Source organism: Catharus ustulatus, chromosome 3 (assembly GCF_009819885.2).
Source record: "Catharus ustulatus isolate bCatUst1 chromosome 3, bCatUst1.pri.v2, whole genome shotgun sequence".
NCBI classification, from domain to species: domain Eukaryota; kingdom Metazoa; phylum Chordata; class Aves; order Passeriformes; family Turdidae; genus Catharus; species Catharus ustulatus.
Window position 1 is genome coordinate 45,167,586 of NC_046223.1, and position 24,990 is coordinate 45,192,575.

The 24,990-nt window shown below is 35.4% G+C and overlaps 1 protein-coding gene across 4 annotated transcripts in view; it reads right to left on the minus strand.

Moving 5' to 3' along the window:
• Window positions 1-24,990, minus strand: part of SIPA1L2 (signal induced proliferation associated 1 like 2) — a 124,406-nt gene that overhangs the window by 74,846 nt on the left and 24,570 nt on the right. For all 4 annotated transcript variants that reach the window (XM_033054207.1, XM_033054206.1, XM_033054205.2 and 1 more), the window contains exon 2: window positions 22,982-23,052. The gene's annotated coding sequence lies outside the window, so the exon portion shown is untranslated. The remainder of the gene's footprint in view (window positions 1-22,981; window positions 23,053-24,990) is intronic.

Below are 24,990 nucleotides of genomic sequence, written 5' to 3' on the forward strand. Positions count from 1 at the left end.
TCATCTTTTCTGTTTCTGCCAGACTATAGAAGAGTGAGAACACAGTAAATTTAATTTATCCTGGGAAAGATATTTAACTTTTTATTAAAGGTTAATTCAATTTTCTTTGAAATTATGGTGAATTACATCATCTAGCCTTCCTGACCTTTCCTATATAAAAAATATTCACAGAAGTCATTAGTTTATGGTAAGAAAAGGTAAGAAAAGGCTATCTTGCAAAAATTCCATTATTTTTTTCTCTTGTGTTACCTTTTTTTTTATCATAAGCATTTGTGCAAAAGTAGTGAACTGGAGCAAGAGCATAATGAAGGTTGAAATAAAACTGGGGATGAGGTGGTGGGAGGCAGAAGGAAAGAGCAATAGCTGGACACTACCACCCCACTTATGTCCAACCCAAATCTACAAAGTGATTTTACTGTTTGACCTCGCAAACATCTGCATTTGTGAAAGGCAGCAGAGCCTGAAGGCCACAAGAAAGCAAGACTCTTTTTTCTCTAGTAGAAGTGGTGGTAGCTTAAATACTTGATGAAGTATGGCCTGAGTATTTTAACAGAGGCACATTGCAAAAGACAGTACTTTAATAGAGAATTCATTTTCTTTACAATGCAAAGCTGGTCTGACAGAAGACTAAAGAAATGCCTGTTTGGAAATGCAGATTGGTATTTTATCATAAATAGTAATGTTTGAAGAAGTCATACAATATAATTAAGAGATATTGTTAATTTTCCTTCCTAATCTGAAATTGGCCTAATTGAAAAAAATCTGCCTGTTTTTAACACAACAGACCCTTTCTGCCTGGCAGCTGACTTGTGCTGATGGATAGCACTATAGTGTCATGTTATCTTTTGTTAAGGATTTTCTCTCTCCACAGTAAGAATTTACAAACTCATAAATATTGCACTCATGTTGATACTATTTATTGTAAACCAACTTTTTTGTTGTTGTTGTACTTAGTAAACTATTACTTCCACAAAGAACAATGTCAATATGATCATGAGTACTCTTCTCTTCAGACCTGTACAGTTCTTTTGGTCAAGTTCTTCACTTCCCTCTCTTTTCATCTCACCCTAGCATTGAAGAATGGAATCAGTGACAGATAAGGTCAAAAAAGAAAAGCTGGATGCCTATCCTGCTGTTGTGCTCCTGCCAACCCTTCCCACTAAGACTGCTGGATGTTATGCAAATAACTTAAGTTCCTTCCACACAGCTACAAAGACTTCCTTCTGAGCTCAATACAGCAGCTGGTTTGTTAGCTACAGTTACAGTTCTTTAACATGGAACCATTCCAAGTTTCCTGGGGACCTGGATATGTGCCCACAAATGTTCCTGTGCCAGTAGCGGAGCAATGAATAAGAACTGTGCTATTGGACTATCCTGTCAAAAGGAGGTTGTTTGGTAACGCTGCCTCACGTCAGCCTTGATAGATGGAAATGAATTATTTAAGAAGTCTCTGTGATCATTTTGTTGATCAAGACTTTGGAAATCTGCCCCTATTATTATGTAATGTTATCATCCTAAAAAAGAATGCATAATTTGGATGAAAGCATTAATCTCTCCTATTTATCAAGATGACAATTCTATACACCATGACTCTCAAGCTCTACTAATCTTAAAAAAATGGGAAGTGCAATTTGATAAAACAGGAGTACAGGCAGTAATAATATGCCAAAAGCTGAAGAGCCAACATTTAATTTGCATTCAATTGGTTCTACACAGCATTTTCTGTGTCTCCCTCCAGTTAGTTTCCAGTCTTCAAAGGAACACATAGTGGGGCAGCAGTGCTATGTATTTGGCCAGCAAAGCAGAGCAGCAGCTACACAATGGCCACTTCATGGGAATCTAAAGTTTGCAAGAAAATTTTGCACATGCTTTCAAGTGCAATGAAAAAGAAGAGTGCAAGGGACAAATTAACATGGTTTATAAGCTGCCTGTACATTTACAAGCTCTAGAAAAGATAACTCACTGAACAATCTGTCACAAGATCTGTCACAAGATCTGTCACAAAACTAAGATCGCCACTAGGAAAAAAAAAGTAATTTTTGAAAATTGACAAAATAGTAGGAAAAAAGTTTATTAATTCAGGTTCAAACTTGTTTTTTTTTTAAAAAACAGACTACATTAGCAAGTGTTCTTACATTTACATATTTTAACATATCTATTAACAGCATCTATTTCTTAATGACTTCTTTATATTCTTAATAGTTCGCAAAAGAACTATCCAATTTTCAGAAGCAAAGCAACAGCTATGTCTGGTTTTCAAGCAATGCTATTTGTGTGTTCAAGTCAGAGAATTCTTATCACACTAAACTGTGGTATCATATCACATGACAGTTGATTATGATGTCATACAGGAGAATTATTACTGCAGATAGTAGTATGAAAAAAAATTAGTTCTTCATGTTTTTGCCTTTTTTTATGCAAATGTCTTTAGAAAATGATTATATTTAAGCATAATTGTCTTTAAATAGAATATTTCTTTCAAAGTTTTCCATAGGGCTCAGTGAATATTAAAGAATAACACTAAACTATAATTGAGCCACTTATTCAGATTGCAGCTGTGGAAAATGGATTGGAAATAATACAACGAACAGATTATGAGTAGAGCTCATGGAAAAAAAAAAAGGTTCAAATTATTGTACATCAAATTTACAACTAAAGCTATAACTACTACAGTATAAATGATTTCTTCAGATATGAATATTTCAGATACATGATTAATATGCAGACGTTGAAAAGAGGCAGAAGAATGATGGGAAGACTCATTTGACAAATGGAAATACACATGAGCTGTTCTGTAGTGAATATTTGTTGCATACTTCCTTAGCCATGCTGTATTTCTTTACATTTCTTTACATTTCTTTACAGGCTCTGTGAGTGAAATTTCAGAGTAGAAACTGAAAAAAACCTTTGTTGAAATAATATAGTTAGAGAAATGTATCCACAAACAATCATGGAGAGTGGGAGGGAGGGAAGGAGCTCTAGCTGAGAGTGACAACAGTCTACATGATTCTCAGTGTTGGTACAAGACCATCACTTTTCTTAGCAAAACAATGTAATTGCACTAGTTTTGGACTGGTACAAGATTTTGGGTAAAAAAAATAAAATAAAAAAACGTACACCTTTCTTCAAACATAGTTTCTTTCTCCAACAAAGAAAATGGCAGATGAAGATAAATATCGAGAAAGAGATGCAACAGAATTTTGAATTCCATATCTGTTTTGGTGCTGTTCAGTAAAAGGCATTTTAAGGGCGAGACCTCTCCAACCATAGCTACTTCCTTTACCAACTGACTGAGAAAAATCTCATTACCATCCACAGAAATAATTGTGTAAGACGTAGTAACAAATAGATCCTTTAAAATGCTAGACTTGTTTATCCTATGGTCAAGATCCCCCACCTGTCATCTCAGTGTTTCCAGAGAAAATATTTTAATAAATCTCACCTTCCAAGTGCTAAATACAAAACTCAATTCTATGCATCAGTTTGGTTGTTTTTAAATACACTGCATCCATTCCGTGAAAAAAAAAAACAAACAAAAAAAGGCCATTACAAAAGATAACACTTTCTTTGGTGTAACTCATTATACCAAAGAATCTCTATCACAAAGTTCCAACAGTTTGCCTTTAGCTTATCTTCTATTACTGTTCCTGAATATGTGGTCCTATACATTTTATCTGAATTCATGCTTTGTTTAGTTAAAAAACACTGCTTATGTTTTTCATCAAGGAACCTAGGCTATCTCTCAGTGAACATCAGTGTTTTATACAAAGTTATTACTGACCATAGCCTTACTGTCATTAATTTTAAACCTTCTGTTACTGCAAAACATGTTAGGTAAGTTTGTGACCCTTTCAACACTGCATTTTCTAGAATATTATTACTAATTATTTATTGCTCCATTAATTCAAGATTTGATAGAGATGCATTAAGGCTAATTTGATTTCTAGAACCAAGTAGATATCTTCCTATTCTTACAGCTCTTTTGCTGAGCTCAACTACAAAACTGGAACTGAAGCTGTACCTTATTCAGGTTGAACCATTTAAAGTAGCAGAGTTTAAATAATAGCAAAATTGCCACTGACAAACACATTGAGCATCTTCCATTTGTGTTCTTCCAATTCAGTTATTTTTAACTTAAACTGCGACATTTAAAATACAATATAGCCTACAAAATGAAATAATAAGTGAAGTAAAAAGGAAACATTTTAACAAGAAGTCTTAGAGCAAAGAATTGTTCCAGGAAAGGGTTGAAAATTTATACATATATCTTTATGAATATATATATAATTGATCACCTATTATTACAGGGGGAGGCGAAATCCATCCAACTTCTCATAGATTCTAATTATTATTTACTGATAAATTTTTTAAAGTCTTTAATAACTGCAAATAGAAGTTATTTGACCTGTCAGTCAAATTCTGGGATCAGTGAAATTTTTTTTAAAAAATCCCACATATTCCAAACTCTCTTTGTTTCCTTTCATTCTTTCCATTCAAGAACCCAAATGTCAAAGGGTAGGAATAACAAAAAAGAACTCACCTTATTGTGTATCAAATAATCTGGTTTCTACAGGAAGACTAAAAAGACATCCAGAATGTAATTTAAATAGAATCATCCAGTCTGACATACTAAGATACTTCCCTGCTTTAAAGAATTTTTAAATACTTATGCCTGTTCCTCCAACATTTCACAGTAATTACAATTTCCTCATATATAGATTTATCCTTAAATACTAGTAAAGCAGAATTTTAGTTCTAGTTTTATCTTTGAAGAGTCTTCAACACATAGTGATACAGGTATGTCATAAACAAGATTCCTGCAAAGAACAGCAGTCAGCAGACAAATACAAATAAATTTTGCATAATACTTCATATATTCAAGATCTTAGAAAGAAGGGAGCAAAAATCTGTTTGGACGACATGTACTTTTCCTCAGCCAGTAGAACCAATTCAGTGAGGGAGTTCACATTAGACACAGCATGAATTATTCTGAAAGGGTAAAGATGACTCATTTTCAGTTCCAATACAGAAACACTGCATTGAAGCAAGTTCCACTCAAAAAAGCAACAAAAGTGGTCTTCTCAAGTAAGCTGGACAACATCTGAAACCTCCATAGAAACAGAACTGTCTACAGGCTCAGAAATTGTCAAAAGTCAAATTGTCAAAAGATTGTTGAATTGCCCCTTCCTGCATGAATGTATGTATTCTCATTTAAATAGCATAATCCACAAGCCAGGGACTATTCCTTTGTCCACTGTACAGGATGCCAAACAATATGTAACCCACTTGGTCAACAACAAGTGGATCAAGTCACTGTCAGAGGCAAAGCTTAGAAAGATAAAAGCAGGACTCGTGCAGCCTGTTTGCATTATTCAAAGACAAAGAAAAGGACAAGCAATTGTATGTGCATCTGGACAACACCACCAAAAGAGAAATACAGGCACCTGCAAACCAACTAGCATAAGAGCATACAGAAAGGAGCATATTCGTATTGTATGGTGAGAAAGCAACATACACATGCTCCATTTCAAAACAAACCTTTTACCATCAAATTGTTAATAAACCTTCACAAGTACTACAAATGCTGTCTTTCATACAGTTTGTATAAAATACTGGGAGAAACAAAAAGCAACTCGGTGATTTAGAAGAGTACTGCATTATTTTAAAGCAAAGAAAGGGACATATTCTACCTTTTCCCATAATTAGTCACATCAAATTATTTCTTCTCATTCTAGTTCAGTGCACAGAATTGAAATTCCAGTTAAAAAGCACTCTACCCAAGAGCAGGCATAGAGAAAAACAGAGGAAAACACCCACAACAAGCAATTCACTTAATATTAAGAAATGTCCATTTCATAAAAATAAGTCACACTGTAAGAATTTCTGTCCTCACAATATATAACAAGTTGCTACAGATGGGATGGGATTGATGTGATTTAAAAATTAGAGTTAGTTGAATTCATCATTATCTTAATTATCAATCTTTAAAATTTAAAACTTCATGAATGGAGATGGATTTCTAACTGAAAAATATGCTCAGATAAATTTCTGACAATGCACTAGTACTGTATTTTCTACAGAAAACAAACGTTTTTGGGACATGTATGTAAGGCTGTTCCCATACAGTGCACACAATTGCTTTTGATTATTCTGAAAAAAATAGGAATACTGGAGTTAGCACCTCATCTACCTGAAGAAATGGGTTTCAATTAAAAGCTGATAGGAAAGTAGAGATGTGCTAACATTCTGACTGGTATTTCACATTCCAAACTAGAAATTTGGAAGCAGGTTCAGAAGTTGCACTGAAGTTGAATAAAGAATCTAGTACCGCAAAAGAAGATATTGTTCAGAAAGAGAGAACAAGATTGCAAGCTTTGGCTTTTCAGAGTCAGTATGCCACACAAAAATTTGTGAGGCAATTCCACTTTTCATAAGTCTAGTACAGTGAGGTCCAAAATAAAGCTTTTCCATCCAGTGAGTGAAAAGACAAAACAATACATCTATAAAACAGCTGAGGCCGCCTATTCCACAAAGGAGGTTTCAGATGCTGACATGACCCAAGAAAGCTTTTGAAATGTACAAAGCCATTTTAAGCCGGGACAAGAAAGTTCTTTTACATATTTCCATTATAACTGTGTTTCACAGTAAAAGTGCTGTTCAGGCAAGAGCACTGAATAAGCCTGCCACGCTCACATCAGTGATGCCAGACCTAAGCACTCACTTGGATTCCATGGTATGACCTTACAAATCCAAACATTGGGATTATCTCCAGAGACCACCAAACTTCTCCAAACAGCAAACCACTTAGAACATTCACAGAAGCACATTCTAAGGAAATAAGAGAAACAAAGCCAGTATTTCTCTTTCTTACGTTTTCAAGAAAGTAAAGGAAGTAGGTTTTCTTTCATGTTATTTGGAAGTAGAGTAGCTCTGATATCAGAGTTCTCAATTATTTTTAGTATTAATGAAGGAAGTGGTTGATGAAAGTAAAGTACATTTTAAAGAAAAAGGAAACGTGAGCATGAGTCATGATTGTTTTTTATGGAAACCGGTTTAGTTTGACCTTGATTCTTTATCAACTGGCAGGAATTGTGAGGTAATATAAACTGATAATATTACTGGTCAGTTTTTGCAACCTTAGCTTCAAGTTGACCAAGGATCTGCAGTGTCAGATATCAGTAATTAATTTCTCAGGTATTTTTACATCAATGTAGAGCTTCAAAATGTCACTTTGGATAACTGTGAATCAAGAACTTTTTTAAAAGTTGTATTTTGAGAACAGAGATTTCACTTTTTTCTATCCCTCTCTGAAACAAAAGAGCAGGAGCTCTATATAGAAAGAAAATATGCTAAAATCTATGGTGGGCATAATGCACTTAATTCATAGTCTCACCACATAAAAACAATTTTTTTCTTAATTTTACACTGTAAATTTGGAAAACAGACTTAATAATTTTAACAATTTACATTAAATATTTTGGCAGTTACCAAATAACTTGGTAACTTGTGTCCCCATGGCATTTCCAAGCAACATGCAATTGGGCCTGGACCACCTGGCACTGAACAGTTCAGCCTGGGCAAACAAGTGCTCCTCTGAGACAGCCACTCTCGAGACTGGTTGTTCCACAGCTTTGTACATTAACAGTTCTTTTTCCAATGAATAGACTCTTTTTACATAATTCCAGATATAAACAGAAGAACAGTAGCTGGAGTGAGGGCGTTGTTAGCAGAATACTGTTCTTCATTTTTCATCAGTCCACTCAAATTTGGCAAACTTGATAGCAATAAAATGTCACTGCCATCTGTTCAGTGATCATTTGATATCCATCTAGAAACAAATTGCTGTTAAGCTAAATAGCTTGTTCTCAATGAGACTTAAGAGAGCTATAATTGAAAATAATTTTGTTAAAGCTTTATGTCAACTTCATGTAACACCTCCTTCTCCTTCTCTCTCAAATTAAAAAAATAACAAACAAAAAACCACAAAAACAATCAAACCCACCCCAAACAATAAGATTGCATTATCATTGCTCTACAGTTTTGCTTTAGTTTACTAAGTTAAAGCACATGTCTGAGAACTTTCTGGAGTTGTCCTGCTGAGAAAACATGCTATGTATTTTCATTTTAAACAGGAAAAATAAACTGTCTTCAAAAATACAGTGTGGAAATACATCTTTCAAATATTCTGAGTCAGAGAGGTAAGATCTCATTTTTCTAGAAAGAAGACACCTTGTTGTATATATGTATTTTCCAGATAAAGTCATCATCATCACTGGGGTTAAGGAATGCAGATTAAGAGTTGTAGTCCCTTATGTAAGAGATACATTAGATTTGAAAATGAAATCTTGCTTTAAAGTGACTTACTGAAATGTTAAATAATCAGTAATTTACCTTTAAATAGATCTCTAAGCCCACTAAGAAATAGCACCATTAGGAACCATGGAAAACATAACTGTGGTCCACATTTGGGAAGCATGGGGAATGTTAATTTTAAATTCATATTCAGATGGAATAGTTTGCTTTTATAGGGCCAATCTTGTTTTAACTTTTGCTTTTAAAATTCTAGTTACATAACACCCCATCCAATAAATCAGACACTGAATTTTATATTTGATTTATCAAGTTCTGCTCCTTATGTAAATGAAAACGTTCAAATAGGAGGGTATAATTAACTGATCCAAAGTGTTCACACACAGGCATAGTAATGCAGTGTAGGCATTGTAAAAAACCTGCCTCTGAATTTCATTATTGGCTTTGATTTAGCACAAAGTTTTGGGTCAGCCAACAAACTGTATATCATTTATACAGACCACACATTTCTGGAACTGTGTTTTTACTTGCTGTCAGTGCATATCTCCCTCTTTTTTGAAGTATATTTGCATTACAGAAACTACAGATCTATTTCAAAATCCAAATTTAGAAAGGAACAATCACATTTGCTATGTTTTTGACTGTTAGAAAGCTCAGATTACAAAAGAAACTACACATTTGACATATAAACTACCTGAATGGTATTCCCTCTCCTTCCCTATACACACTCAACTACTCAAAGTAAAATCCATACATTATTTTTCCCCAAAATACACATCATTATCCAATAAATATTATTTTCTTTATAACCTAAATAACCTTTCTAACTGACTGTGTATTTTTCAACAAATTATGAATTGCTTACAAAGAGTCTCAGCTATTCATGTCAACATTATGTACAGTCCTCTAAGAAAAATATCCTTACCTAGGGCAATTCATAGAGTAACTGATTTTAAATAATACTCTACAGAATCTGCCCAGCTGGCTTTTCTAAAGTCAATAAATGCACATTAAAAAAAAAAATTAAAAAAGCCAAGTCTTGAGCAAAACACTCCAATGCCAAAGTCTCACGAATTGTTATTTCAGCACATAGCACCATTAACCAAGCTGTCCCTATTTCACTAGGAAGATTTTTTAAATGCACATTTATATTTCAAAAACAAATAGCATGGGTATAGTTTTCTTTCCATTCAAAGATAATGTACATTGGCATGCCATGTTTGGTGCATAACACCAGTAATTCTTTGCCTCTCATGATGCGGTTCCCATCCATATTTATTCCAGTGTGCTTCTTCACTTCCTCTTTTCTCTATTTCCATATACTTGGCACCATGTATTCACCAAATCCTACCCATTTCATGCAATATTTTCCATCTCAATCCATATGTATATCATCCTCCATTCAAGGAGCACAACCAGACGTGTTAGGCACAAGACACCCTTTGGTCTGGAAGGAGAGTGCTCACAGTTAACCCTTTTTCAGGCATAGCTAGGCAGAATGAAAACAGGCCAATAAGGTGAACTCTGATGATAGGCAAAGTCAGGACAGTAATGGTTGTCATCAACCATTTATTTAATTTGTAGGCAGTTACAGAGATGGCAAAAGCCAGCAGCTTTGCTAATCCCCGGTCAAAGCTCCCACTCCATCTTCTTTCCGTTTTCTACCCAAAACAAATGGTTTCTGCTCACTGACTGCTAGAACCACCCAGAATCCAAACCCTTGTTCAAAACATTCTGTTATCAAGGAGTGATCTGTTTGGTCCTGGCAAGTTCAGACTCCTAAACCATCATGAAAGGAAAAGAAACATCCTACATCATTGTCTTCATCCAAGCCCATTTCTTCCTCTTTTATAAATATCCTTTTCCTTGTCGTCCTTTCCAAGGTCTACTAGTCTGACAAAAGTCCAGCTTTCCAAAACAGCATTTAAGTTCATTTAACTTTAAAAGCATGTCTTTGCTGTAGCCTATCTAGAAATACTCTCTTCGGGTTCTATTTAATTCTGCCATTTTACTATTCATTCCCTCTCTGAATGTTTTGTCCTCTTTGATATCACCATTACTCCTCTACAGATATTTCATTTATCTCGGTATCTTTCCTCTTCCTTAGTATCTTCCTAAAGTATGAATAATCCACTCTCTTCTCCCAGGACACATCTTTTTGGTATCCAAGTAAGTCAATTGAGACACTGTACAACAGTACTTGTACCAGTTACCTCCATTTCCTTTATACTTCCCAGGAGACTAGGAAAGCTATGGGATTTCTTTTAAAATGTTCACTGTGCTGTAAGACTATTTAAATACTTCTTTTCCTCTGAATAAGAAGGGTCTGTACCTACACTTAACAGTTAATACCATGTGTTACTCTTAGGTGATAATCCATTCCCCCACCTCCTGTCAAAACCAGGGCAAAACAAATATGTACTTCAATATGTTCTTAATGCCAGCAAATTATCTAGTCCAAACAATGGCCTAGAGAAGATTCCAAAAAACAAAACCCATCAGAGAATATTCTGTCATCAATGCTGTCAATTACATAAATAAGCAAATAAGATCCTAAAGATCACAAATTATGCATTTTTAGTATAGATAAATTAGAACAAGACCATAAAAAGGAAAACAGAATATACAGCAGCCTTTGTGGTCCTGTAGCATGCTTTTTAAAACTATAATTAAGTTTTTAAAAAATCTTTTTCATTTTTTAGCTATTATTTTTAGAGAAAACATAATAGAAATAATAGCCTTTGCTTAAAAAAACCTAGTTATTAAATACCCTCATAAACTCATTAAAGCTACTTTAAAGTGTTAAATTAATATTTGAGTTTAAACACAGGTTGCTTCTTAAAAACTTCAAAGGTACATATCAAAGCCATGAAATAACTCAAACAAAGAGAACATGTATGAGGAAAAAATTCCAAAACCACTTGTATCAAGGACAACAAATACCTGTTCTTGATCAAAGTATTTCATGAAGTCAGAAATCATCTCAAAGCTAAAATGAAAATGCCAGATTATTTTGCCATGTCTTCCTTCAAAACTGTGCAACCATTTTTCCCCTGGATTAGAGGGACTTCACTCTGTTCCCCATCTACATCTCCAAGATTGACCCCGCTCCTCAGGGTATCCACAGAATAACTGGTCTTGCTACTAAAGACTGAGGCAAAGAAAGCATTGAGTTCCTCAGTTTTTTCCTCATCCTTTGTCACTAGGTTTCCCACTACTCCCAACAAAGCCTGGAGGAAGAATCTTAATGTAAGAGTTCTTTTTACATTTGGTTCTCATACAAGTAAGTCTAAGGAGTATTTGCCAAACCTCCTAATTTTAAATATATTTTAATAAACCCAGTTTTTCAAGCAGATATCAGCAACATTTGCAACTAAGCTAGAAAAAAGTATGTTATTAAACAAACACATGAAAATTAAATTCAATTTGCTGATACACAATTAATTGTTCCTACACACACAATGACTCTACTTTCCAACGAGACAGGATTCAATGCATGATGCAAACTGCTTTGCACATAAAAAAGTTGGGTGAAACTACTATAGTAGCATATTGTGCTTAAGCTAAACAAGACAGGCATTATTTCCATTGAACTCCACAGAACCCCAGTGACAGTGTGAAGTAACTGGGGAAAGAGTACACATTAACATAAAAATTCTGAGTCCTCTGAAGAAAAGCAGCTTTGTGGAAACTGTAGAACCAAACTACAAATACAGAAAAAAATATCTAATACTGCTACACAGTATAATACAGCAAACATCTTCCTACCTTGAAATACTCAGAAAAGGATAAAAATTTGAGTTTGATTTGTTTGGGTACTGTTAGGGCTGGGGGTTTTGTTGGGCCTTTTTGTTTGTGGGTTGGTTTGTTTGCTTTTTTGGGGGGGAGGTCGGCTTGAGTTTTGCTTTTAAAAAAAAGGTTATTTTATTAATTAAAAACCGAGTACAGTCTGTACAGCTTGCCTTCTAAGTAACATTTTAACCTCTCACTTTCCTTTTTTGTTGCAATGTCGTTTAGATTCCAGTAAGAAACAACCTCTCACGTCTCTATTTAATACTGGAAAGTAAATTAAATCTTAGTGGATTTAATCTTAGTGGATTCACAAAATGGAAACTCAGCAATCAATGTGCCAATGAAATACTGAAACTACCAAGCAACTGGCTAGTATGAAGTGGGAAGGCATCTAGAGTAAAGTTTGCATCCTCCACCCTCACCAAATACAGAAACACATAGAAACTAAATTATTCACATAACAAGAAAACACAAAAATCTTCACAGCTCTAGCTATAATCAACATCTAATAATTATAGACAAGACAAGAGAAGCAGATCCTGAGTCTGGGCAATGGATGTGTAGGAGGCACTTTACTGGAAATATTTGTTTCCAGAGAAGGAATGAGTATCACTTGACAGACCACATATGTGGTCAACCAAAAGATTTTTTTAAACATGAATCAGTATCAAAACCAGATGTCTTCTGATTCAATTAATAAGCAGATATCATAACAATTGAATAAAGAAGGCACCATGTTACAGAACAAAGCAAGTATGAATGATATACTACATAGATTCATCCACAGAACACATGCAGACTCCTCTGTCCTGCTTTTGTAGACATTTTTTATAAGGTGACACAAACTAAAAGTGCTTAAAAAAACCTCAACCATTCACCCCTAATTCATCACACAGATAGCCTTCACAGAGGGTGTGGGATACCACTAAGTCCTTTTTCCAGAGCCTGTATCTTTCCAGTGCTATGAAACAAGGTAATTTGACAACAGTCTGTATCTTAAACATAAATAGAGATACACCTATTTTATCTAGATAACAAGCATCTGATTACACTGTGCTTAATTCTGCTTCTGCTACCTAGAGAAGGCGAGTACAAAACAGTTTTATCAAAATCTTCACTGAGCAGTATACCCAATACAGCTGGCCAGTTTCTGGGTTGAACACTTCAAGGAAATACATCACATCAAAATGACAGAGAATCAAGGTGGTAACAACTAAATCTAAGAAATGGGGGTTGCTGTCTGCATGCAAATCAGCATGGTTATCAAGGGGTGAAAAGAGACAGCAGGTATATTCTAATCCAAGCTGAACCTTAAAAGTCAGTAAGAGTAATTAAAAAAACTAAATCTGTTAGTTAGAAAACCTAATCTGTATGTTAACATTCGAGGCACAGAGCTGGAAGGTGGGGAAAACCTTTTGTCCACATCATTACCCATCCATTGATCTTACTGCCACCACAGAGGGGTTAGTATGAGAAACTCATTTTTCTTGCAAAAGAAAGCTAAATAAAGAAATATATAAATAACCCAACCCAGCTGAGTTGAGATTTTTTCACTCAGCACTACAGTAACAGATAAAAAAACAGACCCCAAAGTAATTTCAAATCAACCAAAGGAATGAAGCATTAATAATACTACATCATCCACTTCACCTTGATAATCACAAAGAAAAGAGAAGAGAGACCAGGAAACCCAAAGCTTCCAACAATGAAATAATTGCTTTAGTAAACAGTTCTAGAGGCTATGCACACAACCTCATAGTACACACACACCTAAAACAATGGAGAACTCTATTTTAGTTTCCTGTGTGAACTTAAAAAAATACAAGGGCAACAGAAATACAAACATGGAGGTTCAAGGTAAAAATAATCCTAATCAAACACACTTGTCAACTACAACAATGCCAGTATGCAGTTTGTCAATTTTTACATTTTCACAATTACTTCTTTAAAGAGACACTCTCCTAACACAGACAAACAAACAAACAAACAAAACCCCACCAAAAACCAAAAACAGTTTTAAAATACCCTTCATTTTAACTCTTTAGCTACACAAAATGTCAATCCAAACAACTCCTTCTAGTGGTAATAATCCTCTGATAGAGCAAATTTTCTTCCTACTTCATCCAGTAATACCATATTACATTCACTTGAAATCTATCATGGTTGCAAACACTAACTCATTTGAGAAAAATAAATTATTTCATTTGCTTATTTCTAGTTTAGGAGCCGTGTTTCTAAATCAAGAGACATCAAATGCAAAGTAGGAGAGAACCTGAGTTTATCTTACTAAGTCTAAAAGTACTGTAAATTCTGGCTGCCCTGGATTGACAAAGTTAGCTGAAATACATTCAGCTGCCATATAATCCACACTCTTCCTCCTGCTCAGACAAAGCTACCAACTGCCAAATGTTATCTAATAATTAGCATATGTAAAGCAAAAGGGCTGGACTATGCCCTCAGTTCATCTGTCCCTAGAAAATAGTTTTGAATTAAACCTGCAGGTCCCTCCAACCTTCAAAATTCTAAAAAGAATGTTTGCAAAAGAGAACAACATAGGCTAAAAAAACCCAAAGAAAGCTATTTACAGGTGTATTCTGAATTCCAAAAACGGGCAGGATGAAATTACTAAACATTCTGTTCTTAAAAAAAATTTAAAAATCCTACTTTAGGGAAAGATGAAAATAGAGTCAAAAATCAAAGTCACATTCTTTGTATCTGGTTTCTAAATATGATACAGCAATAACATCAATCCCTAAGTAAGAGAAATTAAGTAAATATCTGTGAATGATGATTTGGAGTCAACTGAAAAATAAAGAAATGGAAAGTAGAAATAGTCTATCTAATCAAACATAATTAACTGTTATCATAATAACAAAGCTCACTTCTCTACAGTCTCCAAGAGACAAATGAAAAAGGAAGGATGTCACAAAAATGTCTCAACTTCTCTTTTCTTCTAAGGATTTAGCATATGTGCTTAACCAACAGTAAATGGAATGGAAATATCTGCTCCCATCCCCCTTAGACCTAACCACTTCAAAAATTGTTGACAAATTTAGTCTATATTTTTGAGAAAATTTTGTTGCTGTGGTGGACTTTGATCTTCAGCATTTGACAGCATGTAGTCCTGCCCTTCCTGAAGCTGTCCAAAGCAGTTAATGTCACATACTTAATGTCTTAAATATGACCAAAAAACCTTAAGAAATTTCAGCTTTTTTTTTCTTTTTTATTTATTTTTAAAGTATGATTTATTTCCATTCATTTCACTTTCTCCTATTTGCAGTAAGATAAAACAGAAAAAGTGCATAAAAGCAGACACTAGAAGAAGTGGAGGATCTGAGAAAAGTTTGCATTCCTCCTTCCCTCTCCTCACACAGGCTGCCATGCAAGACAAAGTACACACTCCATCCACAGGGAGGAATTTGACAAGGCAGCAAATCAGGTTACTAGGCTAAATGACAGAAGTGAGATAGCAAAACAAAAGAAAAAAAATAGAAAAAAAAAAAGCCTAACAGCTAAGAACTATGAAGTATTTGAATAATATTCAGAGCAAATTAATAGCTTTTTAGAGAACCATAAAAGATAATTAGAGTACTTGTGGGGTTTCTATTTTTGAAACTAGATGCTTCCTCACCTCTTGCCCTCTCCTCCCACCTCAACTTTGCCAACAGACAGGGCTCAGAGTGTGCTGGTTAATAACCAGACCAGGTCAGCCTGCAAGAGATTATTTTAAGCTGTCTGCATTTTTTTTTAGATAGGAGTGGATGTGACAGGCTACCCAAGAGAAGATCAAATATAACAAGAGGTCATCTGTATCATATTATTAATATTTTAGGACTAAAATCTATGGAAAACAGAAAATTATACCTTGCATAGGCAAGGTAAAAAAATAATTCAGCACAGCCAGTTACACAAAATTCAAAGCTCTCATGGATTTGTTAGACAATCAATTTTGACCCTGAAAAATGCTTCTAAAACCTCATTAAATCTTCTCCCCTTCTAATTAACTATGCCTGGAAAATATTCTGATGTCTATTGCCCTGCTACCCAAGCTCACTAACCAAGGAATGAATGACCTGAGCATTTTCCCTACAACTTGATTAAGAGCTCCAGATGACCTTGACTTAATCTTTTAATTAATGGAATTCATCAATATGTTGTAGCTTTTCCTCTGCTTGCAAAATATACATCAATTTCTTTCCTTTTCCTATGTTCTCAGAGTCACACAGAGTCCTTGAGGTTGGAAGGGACCACTGGAGATTTTCTACCCCCACCCCCTGCCCTGCCATATCCAGTCAGGTTTTAAATATCTTCAAGGACAGAGAATCCACAACCTCTCCTGCGAAAAAGTTCCAGAGCCCAACCACCCACACATCTTATGTTCAGATGGAACTTCATGTATTTCAAATTACACTCATGGCCTCTTGTCCTGTCACTGGGCACCACTGAAAAGAGTCTGGCTCCATCCTCTTTTCACCTGCCCTCCCAGAATTTATGCATACACTGATGAGATCCTCCTGAGCCTTCTCTGTGCCAAACAGTTCCAGCTCACTAAGCATCTCACTGTATGAAAAAATGCTCCAGTCCCTTAACCTTTGTGTCCTGCACTGGATGCTCTCCAATATGTCCTTATCTCTCTCTTACCAGGAAAGTTAGAACTGCACACAGTATTCCAGGTGTGGCCTCACCAGTGCTGCCACAAAGACATTTTGCTGGCTCGTATTCTGCTTGCTGTCCTCCCAGGTCCTCTTCTGCATCACTGTTTGCAGTTGGCTGACCTCCAGTACATGCTGGCTCTTTGGGTCCAGCTGCAGGAACTTTTCCTGTAGGAATTGACATTGTCCTTTTTTGAATTACGAATGTTCTTCTCTGCCCACTCTTCATCTCGTCAAGTCTCTCTGGATGACAGCCCAACAACTTGGGATATTAGACACACCTCCTGGTTTTGTATCATCAGGAAACTTGCTGAGAGTGTGTGTGCTCAGTCTCAGCAACATTAAGAAGGACACTAAACAGTGTTGAACCCAGTATCAGTCCCTAGGGTACACCACTGGCCTCCCACTGGAGCTAATGCTGCTGATCACAACCCCCTAAACCTGGCAGGTCTATCCATCTCCCTGCATCCAGTCATTTCACCATAGAAGCATACCAGGTGGGTTAAGTAGGATTTTCCATGCTTCAATTCATGCTCAGTACTCCCAGTCATATACTTGTCCTTCATGCATCTGGAAATACCTTCCAGGATCACTTGCTCTACCTCCACAGGGACAAGCAAGGCTTATTTCTCTGTACTTCCCAGACTCTCCTTGGACATAGACTCTTCTCCAGTCCTCAGGAACCTCTCCAATTTGCACAACCTTTTGAAGAAAACCAAGAGTGCCCTCATACTGACATCAGTCAGCTCCATCAGCATTCATACGTACATTCTATCAAGTCCCATGGACTTCTTCATGCTCACTTTGTTTAAATATCCCTTAATTTAATCACTCTCCACTGAGGTTAAGTCTTCCTTGCTCCACACTGTCTGGGATTCCAGAAGGCCAGTCTTACCAGTGAAGATTGAAGAGAAAATGGTGTTGAACACTTTAATATTTTCTGTGTCTGTGGTCACCAAAGCCCCTACCCCACTATCACTGGGCTCTCATTTTCCCTAGCATTCCTTCTATTCCTTATGTACTTGCAACAGGTTTTTTGTTGCCCTTCACATCCTTCACCAGCTTTAATTCCAGAATTGTTTTGGTTGTCCCTGAACCATTTTCAAATTCTTGAATTTTTTTCATTTTTCATTTTCCCATGTTGTTCCATGTTTCTCTAGTTTTCTCTGAGAAGTCTCTCCTTCACAAACACGCAACTCTTTTTTCCAACTTTCTCACTCCTCCTGCACAGTTCTACTAGTAACCAGAAACAAGCTCACTGGATATGTTTTTGACCTGTTTTGTAGTTTATCTTCAAAAGTATTTGCATTACTTCTTAATTATTTCAAATATTCTATTAGAAGTTTTTTTTCCACACGAGTCAGAAACAAAGGATTTCAATTAAGATAATTTACTGTAATCCTTCACTTTGTGTAAAACTTCACTGTGTAAAACAGTAACACAAATCATTTTACTGAAATAAATTAGATTACATTAATTAAGGAATCAGTATTGTGTGCATCCTTTCCCTCCCAACAACTTTCTTTCAATTCTTTTTGTTTATTAAGGCATTTGTTGTTTTTTCTTACATCTGTTTATTTAGAACCATCAGCCTCTTCCTCCAAGAGAAAATAAATACTACTTTTGCTGAGGGTTAGTGGAAGAAAGTAACATTATCTTCTCCCATTTTTTTTAATTTGCTGTCTTTTCCTTCTAAGACTCATCACTCTCCCATCCAATCTGCCAACACTCCCTCCTTTTTCCCTTTATTCTCTCTCCAAAACAGCTAACTCAAAACACACATTAGTAAGTTCTTCCATTTTATTAACATACATGTTATTTTACCTTGACTTCTGTCTTGCTGGACCTCACTAATGCTTGCACAAATCAACCTGTGCTTCTTACTGTTATTTATTATTTAGAGTGCTATAGCATTTGAAGAGGTGAGAGAGTCCTACTTATTTCCAAGCTCCAGGAAGCTAAATGGAAAGATCCAAACAAATTAATAAATCTTTCCAGAACCACAGACATCTTGTAGCACAGAGTAGAGAGACATAACATGACACAGGTATTTTTTTGGCTTACTGACTTTTGGAACAAAACAGCCCTCTCCCTGAACTGATCGGTCCTGCCAGATTTATGGCAGTCAGAAGGGAACCAGACTGGGAAGACCAACTCTGCGGATTGATATGATTTTATTATTAACACAAACAACCCATAGCATTACTAGTATTTTGTAGTATGTGATCCAGTAAACCTTTAAGCAAAACATTGGTTCACTTACCCTATGATCTTTCCACTCAGGTGACAGGTGATAGAACTGTTAAGACTATGGGCCATTCCAAAACTGAAGCACACATACTCAAAGATAAAGCAGCTTGATATTTTATTTATACCTAAGTATATTTTAATTCTTCTTACAGAGGAAATAAAGGATAAAAATTTGGAGATTAAAAAGATGCATTTGAGACATTAAACACCATACAGAATTATTGAATACATTAAATTGCTATTGACAAAAATGGTATGTGTTTATCAGAATTCCTAGCTAGTTATTTTTCACATACTGGTTAGAGCTAAAATTCCATCATCAGTCTGGAGTATTGTGATCTGTATTCCCCCACTACAAGAATGACATGGAGCTACAGAAGCAAACCCAAAGAAGTGTCACTAAAATGATTGAGGGATTGAGGCATCTTTCATGAAATGGCTGAGAGGGCTGGGGCTGCTCATCCTGAAGAAGAGAAAGCTCAGAGGGGATCTCACCAATGCCTCACTAATTGGGTGTTCAGTGCCAGGATAAAGGGCAATAAGACAGGAAACACACAAAACTCCACCTAAACATAGGAAAATATCCTTTGACTTTGAGAGTCAGTCTGAAAACAGAACAGGTTGTCCAGACAGGTTATGGAGTTTTCACACCTGAAGATACTCAAAATCCAACTGGCCTAGACCTGTAAGCAGGGATGGTTGACTATGTGATCTCAAGAGGTGCCTCTCCATTTCAGCAATTCTGTGATTTGTCTAATATTGTTCAGCTTCTGAAAAAATTTTCTTAACACCAAATGCACACCATGTTTTCTGTGAAAAAGTTATATTATGCCATACATATATTATCAGATCAAATTTACTGCTACACATTTTTTATTAGCATTAGTTTCTGAATATATGGTATGTTTATGCCCAAACTGCATTGTTCTATGTCCCTATCACAGCTATCAATGTACACAAACTGTCAATAGATGATGTTTACATTAACTCACATAAATTCACAAGCCTTTAGATGCCAGTTCATTCCCAGATCACAAGAATACTTTCAAAATACCAAACGATGGGATTAGATTGGTTGACCCATGAACACATGTCCCTATGAAATAACTATCAAAGTTATTAGAGAAATAGTGGCTCAGTAGCTAATAGTTCAGCCTGCCAGTAACTGAAGGCAAAGAGGGACGGGTTTAGTTTTAAATTTATTTTTTATTATTATGAAAAGGAAACATGCTACTGGATGCAAAACTAAGACTAAATGCTGCATTTAGGTTTAATGATTCAATATCTATGGCATATATTTGGACACATCCTCCCAATGAAAAGATCACCCATGAAGCTGATGATGACTTAGGCAAATGTGGTAAGTTTATCACTTGAATCTGACATGTACATATTCTCCATGGATGTACAGCTTCCAATTTTATTATCTGCTCCTCTGCCTTGACAGTGCATCTACAGTGTGATATAGGCAGCTGTGCAGTTTTAACAGTTGAACAACCTCACGTAAGTAATTCGGATTCCTTTTAAAATAATTGAAATTGGAAACACTTTTCAAACATTTAGTTTCATGTAACCAATTTAGAACATCTCTTAAAGAGAAATTTCAAACATGTTTTACTTTTTAGTGTTACCATTCTTTAGTAACTGTTTAACTATTTAACTTTGGAGATAAAACTACCATCAGTTTTCTACAAGTAAAATAATTTTCCTTCTATCTTCTTATGCCTGTACTTATGGTAAAAAAGAGTGAATAAATTTTTATGGTCTACAAATATTTCAACGTCAGGATTATCAAACCTGCTAATCAGTACCACTGCCACCATAACTGTAAATACATCAAAATAATTATTTTGACATAAAGGTTTCATCAGGATTATATGGAACAAAACCCAAACAAACAAACAAAAAAAACCAAACAAACAAAAAACACAAAAAAATCACCAATGTGCATTTAGTTCAGGGGTGAGCAAACCACAAGTTTCTTCTCCTAGCTTAAACAGCAATATTCCTTGTGTCAAACACTTTTCAAATTATGGAAGAAAAGCAATGCACCTTATTAAAGATATCTGTAAACATCATTCTTTTTGCAGCATTATCATATTACACCTACTACTACTACTCTAAATCACAGAAAGAGGGTAAAATATACAAATTATATTTTTTAGCTTCTTCCAGATTTCCTTAAACATCTACCATGTATTGGTCAACTGTGCAGCCAAAAGATAAAGCAAATGCAATACTAGAGACGGTTAGCACACAATTCTAGACTAGAAATAAGAGTGTTCTCTCTTACTACATTAGCATTATTCAAACGAAGATGTTACTGACAACACACAATAAAAAAAATATGCTACAATATTGTCCTCTCAGTCTGAATACTTCGAAAGCAAAAGACATTGTTCATATGAAAAGTAGTAGGTAAGATTTTCAGAGATATGTTCTACTCTGCCATTAATAAAGCAGAGCTTCATCAGGCTCAATAACATGGGAGTCTTGTGATCTTATTTTGTATTACAGAACTGATCATTTATTGAAAAAATGGAGTCTCAGATGAGAAGGAAAAAAAACAACTATTAACTTGCTTTAAGCAAAGGGAGTCACTTAAAATCTGATAAACAACAACATTGCTATTGAGCATCCACCTTATTTTACAGCTGTAGCACACAGAGGGCTGAGGGGCTCAGGTGGCTGGACACAAAGTTCAATCTTTTCTCCTGCATCAAAGCATATGGCAAACAGGGCAAGGAGGATCAATTATTCAGACTCTCCTAAATCTATGATTCTTTGAATAGGTTGACAAAAAGCAGCAATCTTACTTCATACAAATCTATAAACACATAATAAATTTAAGATAAAAAATTGTTTAAATACTTGTTTCAGAATTTTTTTCCTCCTTGAAACAATATGTAGTTGTAAATGAAAGAGGTTTTACTGGGGTCAGAAATATGATAGAAAACTACTACACTGTTCTTTAGATGACAGATTGTGTTCAGCCAACATGAAGTATTTCTAAGCCTGAGCCATACCCCTAGAACTAACACCAATCCAGTTGAACTAGATCAAGGAGTTTGTAAAGATAGGAGGCATAGAATGTAACTGCAGCTTCTGATTCCTGGTGCAGAAAGTATCTAGATGTCATGATTTTCAGTTACTGGAGGGATTGTCTACAAGCAGCTAAATTAGCACTTAAAAAGAACATTCTTTCATCCTACAATGCTATTTCTTTCATCCTACGTCTATTTCTGGTCGTAGTAGCTCCTCTCCAGAAGAGAGCCAAACTAAGAATTTTCAAATCACCAAAACCATGACTTTTTATTTGGCTTATCTGATGCATTACAGAACACAATAATCCTTCTCTATAGTAACAGCTGTATTGATTGTATCCTACACTTCAATATTAATGAGAAGCAATCTGCCAAGTTACAGATTTTACAAAAAGGCTGAACTTCCTCTGAAGACGTTTTGTTCGGTCTGAAGACACCTTACAGCAGTCTTCCAGTAGGCAAAAGGGTTTACAAAGTGCCAGAGGGAGACTTTTTACAAGGACATGCAGTGATAGGACAAAAGGGAATGACTTCAAACTGAAAGAAGGCAGGTTTAGATTGGATAGAAAGAAGAAATTCTTTACTGTGAGGGTGGTGAAACACTGGAACAGGTCATTCTGAGAAGCTGTGAAAGACCAGGTTGAACAGAGTTAGTGGAAAGTGTCCTGCCCATGACAGGGAAGTTGGAACGAGATGATCTTAAAGGTCCCTCCCAACCCAAAGTATTCCATGATTCTTTATTCACTAGCACATCAGGCCATATAAATTATTATATTAGGGTTTTCCAGGGTATTTTAGGTATCCAAGGAAATAGAGTCTGTGAGATGTCAAACATCAAGAAAGACAGTAGCATAGTTGCCTTTTTATTTAAAAGGTAGGGTAGTACTACAAACACAGTAAAAACATTTGCCACCAGTTAGAAATTATGCTTACCTTTGGCTAGAAGGGTTCACAAAGGATGCCAACTTCAGTCACTCTTTCTGATATCAACAAAATGGAGATACCTGCAAGTTAAATGAGGAAGATTTATTGGTTTTGGGTTTAGGTGTACACATCCCCTTATGATATGAAGGTATAAGTAAAAAAAAACCAAAACCAACCTTAATAAACTGTAGTGTAAAATGAAAATCTACTAATTTATGCATGCAAATAAAATATCGTTAACAACTCACTGGTTTTGAAAATGAACATAGTTTCATAGGTATGTGTTGCAATAGAGAATTTAAAGGTCTTATCTGTGCAAGTTCCTGGCAGTAACTGGAAAAAAGCGTTGCTAGGGGCAAAAGGTCATGAGTCAGTAGGTGTTGAACCAACAGACTGTTTCATTATGGCTCTGCTTCAAAGGTTATGATAAAAGGTCCACAGCTACTGCTAGAATTATGTTGTAAAAGCAAGTAGGGTAATAATATTTTCAATTACAAGGAAGAGAAAAAGTCATGAAGTTCCACAAAATGTTTTAAAAGAGAAGAGTAGCAAGTTGATCCAAAAGATTTAGAAACGTGCTCTGAGATTCAGTGGGACAACTTACAGCCAAGAAAATACCTAACATTGCAAAATTTACATTTGACAATTTCATATTTGCTTCTAAATGAAGGTAAATAAAGGCATATGTAAAATAAAAATATTTTAGCTAGGTCGGTGTGATCAATCTTAGAGAGAGAAAAATCATTAAACTATCAAGTACCAGCAAGATGATTTGGCTATTTTATATCTGAGCTAACAAAGTTTCAAAAGGAGTTTGTTTTACCATGATCTCAGACAGTAAAATCTGGCTTGAAAATACACAATGTTATATTCATACTGAAAGAAAGGAAAAAGAACACACACGCAGCAGGAACAGATGTTATTTCCTGTACTAAATCACCACCAGAGGGACAAAAATAATTCTAATAGGTATTTTACAGAATAGTGCATACAATGGAAAAGAACACAAAGCCTCAAAATCCTACGTCAGCTGCATATCTAGGTATTTTAGACACCAGTAACATCAACAAACAAAAAGCCTATACAGATGGAATGCAGGACAGCTACAACTGTCCTCATTCTAGGTCTAGTCAAAACTAGGCAGCCACTTAAGTCTACTTTCACCAGTATGCTCACACTAGGTAAAGAAAAGAAAACAACTCCTGGTGAAGTTACAGTCTAAAACTTGAGCAAAAACCTTGGCCAGTGCAGTTTTCACGGAAGAGCTAAAAAAAGCCCTGAACTCTATCAGAAGTAGTGCTGACCAGTATCATCAGGTGACTAATCCATTTGCCAACAGAAGAGACAATTAAAAACCCCCAAGATATTAAACAGAAATTTCTCATCTGATGAAGACAAATTTCACACACAAGCCTTACTCCAGTAAAATCTGAAACTAAAGCCATAGCAAATACTGAAAAGCAAAAGTAAAAACATGAGAGGAAAGCAACTACAAAAAGAAAAACGAATTTTTGTTAGAATGGTTATGGAATCTGGTCCATTTTCCAAGAGAAACTGCTTCCAGTTTTTTATAAATAAGGTTATGAATATATAATTATTAGCACTGTTGTTCTCACACCAAAAAATGCAATCATACATTCAAATCACTGGAAAAGCAAGCTTCAAAATATCTGTCTCAAAGACAATTTTTTAATTGCCTGTTTATGGGTGCAGAAAGTGGAATCAATTGATTCTGAGAATAAAGTAGGATTTAGAGGATTATGTTGCTCTTTTGTGAGGCAGCCAAATGGGAAAACACTAGGCCTTGTCCACATACTAATTCTCTTCTTTAATCAAAAGTTCTTATACAGAACACTGAATCAGGAAAAGAATTTAAGAATTGAGTAGAAAAATAACATTATATATTCAAAAAATAATTTATTTTACCAGTATTCAAAAGTTTTCTTTATAATATCTTGCCCCTACATTCATAAAAGGTCTACAAATTGGGAAAAAAAAACCCAACAAAACCTCAAAAT